Here is a 3,223-nt window from a genome sequence, read left to right as displayed (position 1 = left end):
TTATGCACTGGGCCTAAACCACGACAAGTATCACTTTGAGAAGTGCAGTGCAACTAATACTTGTACTTTGATAAAATGAGTAACGCCTTTGAGGCGATGTGTAAGTCTGAATTCTTGCTTGCCATTTATGATGACTGAAATTGCTGTTTAATTAATAAAAACCCCACCACAACACAAACCTGCAGGCCAGAATTTCCTAATTGATTTGATATTCTTCTTTTCTGATCTTCATTTATTAGGATGCATTACTGTATCAATTTTACCTTAGAAGTTGGTGCTTTCAGTGAAGACATTCACGCTCTCACTCTGTGCTTGACAATTTAATTACCTCTTATTTCTAAAAGACACTTTCAGGTGAAAGTCTGTATTAAAACCATAAAGTGCTGCTATTACTTCAGTGCCTTCTGTGACAGCAATTTATTTTTAAAGGGACACAATGTCATCTTTGCATTTCCACGGGTAACAATCAGTCATTTAACCTCGTCACACCTTTGCCTTGCTCATCTGTGGTGTAGCCACCCCTTAAAACAGAGATGTTGGGCTGTTGTCATACAGCAGCCATGCTTGAGGTCCCTGCTGTTCCTGCACCCATATGTCCCTACAGCTACAGGAAAGCAGCTACCAGTCTCCCCAGGGTAACTCTGGAGTGTTGCCCAGGATACCAGGGCAGGGCTATAGGTATTACACATAGGTATTATACAGTGCTTCTTGAGGAAGGATGGTCTGACCTGAATCATATCATCAGCATTTTCTCAGGGAAATCAATCTCTTAGAAACACTGCAGGGTGGGTTGGGTTGGTTTTTCATCTATTTTTCCCCTTAGCAAGCCTGCCCCATTATTTTAAATCACAGCAGTTGTGGTAATGCGTTTCACCTGTTTTGAATCTCTCTTTATTCTAGTGAATCAGAATTTGCCAGCCTGTTTATGTGATAAACAGATGCTTGGACATATTTATGTTTCTTGTTGATTAATGCTATTAAAACCCTTTTAAAAAAGTCTTGTAATCTTTCATTGTATATGTATTATCATTATTTACTGAAATAAACATTCTAGATACCTATGTCAGCTTCAATGTGCTTTGATTTTTCTTTGTTTTTAGAATACATATTTCTGAACTGAAGTTATATAATGGTTCATTACAATAAGAATTTGAACAGAAAGATGCCAGACAGAAGAGGAAGGCAGTCTGAAGGTGTTACTGATACCCAGGGGTAAGCAACACTGCAGTATGAGCTACTCAAATAATGTAATGCAGTAGTTAAAAGGAGCAAAGTTGTTGTTTGGCTGTAGTGGCCATCAAACTTGAGGGTTTTGCCAAAAGTGGTGTTCAGCTTGTAATAAAGCAGTTATGTTTCTCCCTTCTACAAATGCTGCTTTCATCTCCTTCATTTTTTGTCTGCTGTTACATGCAGAAGACCTTAACCCCTCTGCAGCAAGCTTAACTTTGATCCAGTTGCTATTTATCACAGCAGAAAAGAAACTCTATAACAGCTCCATAATGAAAAACATTTAAATTAAAATTACTAGTGATTTTTTTATTTGGCTTTGCATTTTCAGTTGTATTTATGACAAAAGTGATGCCAGTGCCTCTCTGTTACAAAACAGCACATATGGTAAACTCTGCTTTGGCATTTGTATAAATGAAGTGGTAAATGAAATGTTTGGAAGTGGGTAGCATTTATTAATACATAATCCTGAAGTTCCTGCCAGAAGGCCTGGTAATATGTTAATATTAATGCTTGAACTCAGCTCTTTGTCTTTACTAATATACTATGTTTTATTAACAAGCTAATTATTTACATTATTAAATAAGTGTAAATAACACAACTCTAGCACTATACTTAATTCTTGCTAAGAGTACTGATTTATTTTTTTTTAATAGCACAGCACAATTTAAAAACGGGAAAAAATTATAAAAGTAGAAAAGAAAAATAGTGATACTATTTTCTCTAAATGGAAAAGAAAGAGAAGGAAAAAATATTTCAAGAAGTGTGTAAATTTTGCTTGAGTGAAACTTTGAAAGCCAGGACACCCTAGAGCATTCTAGAAAAGAAATATCATTGATTTTTAATAAACTGAAGAACAACCTAACAGAACAAAATCAGAAATTGTCTTCATTTGAAGTTGATCACTGACAAAACCATAAGCATATTCTAAAATTTTTCTTGTTTGTACTAAATTTTCTTTAGCAGGAAAAAAAAGGTGAGTTGGTTGTTTTCTCCATTGCAGACTTTGGGGTAAGGAAAGAAAGTTTAAATGTGGGGGAGGTGGGAAAATAATACATTTTTGGGGGAAGAGGCCAGGCTGCTGCTTAGTTTGGATATTTTGCATCTTTAAAAATAAGTTGGCTATTTTAATTAGAAGTATTCCTTTTTTAAATAAGAACCATTTTTTCTTGAGAAAATGTTCAGTTCAACTTTTTCATTATACAAGATCCAAAGTAAGTATAGGAATATGCAGTAATAAGATATATATCTGAAGTGTTTCTGTTCACGTAAAAAAAAAAATTTTGTTTCCTACAAATAATTATATTTTGAGCTGGGCTGTTTAGTTTGTTTTTTCAAGAAGACAGGTTCCTTGTGTTCAGATGCACTCATTAAGACCCAGACTGTGTTGGAAACTTTTGTTGGTGCAGCAGTAGAAATGTTTCATTATTTCTGTCTCATTTGCAACTCAACCACAGATGAGGAACCTATGTAAGTGTTTCTCCTGGTATATCTTTCTTCACTTGAGCCCCTAGTAAAAACTAACTGTTGTGGTACGTGATTTTTGTGTGTGTTTGTTTAATGTTCCCCATCATTTTTTTTTTCTCCCAGTTCTGTCTTTTGCCATGTCCCTGTGAGGCACTTCATGCATTAAAAGGATTTACAACAATATCCATGTTAATTGTACCTGTGACGTACAGGTGACTCATTACAGAATGAGATGGGCAGAGATTAGTAAGACCTCATTGTCCTTCACTAAGCTGTCACATGTTTAATACATAATTACCAGAGTTTCTGAAGGTCAATAGGTTTTTCTTCTGTAAGTTAAACAGGGGTATTTTTCTTAGCAAGAGATAAAAGAATTGTGGAAATGAGAAAATTTTCTGGGATATTATTTGTGAGAAGGGGTCTAAAAATATTCCGTTTTGGTTGTTAAGTCTTTAAAGAGGCTTTTGAGCTAGACAACTGTCGTAGTTTAGGGCTGGGCCGGCCACTAAATCCTGGACAGATGCTCTCT

Source organism: Mesitornis unicolor, unplaced genomic scaffold (assembly GCF_000695765.1).
Source record: "Mesitornis unicolor isolate BGI_N332 unplaced genomic scaffold, ASM69576v1 scaffold26738, whole genome shotgun sequence".
NCBI lineage: Eukaryota > Metazoa > Chordata > Aves > Mesitornithiformes > Mesitornithidae > Mesitornis > Mesitornis unicolor.
The sequence above is the reverse complement of the archived record's forward strand: the minus strand, read 5'-3'. Positions refer to the sequence as shown.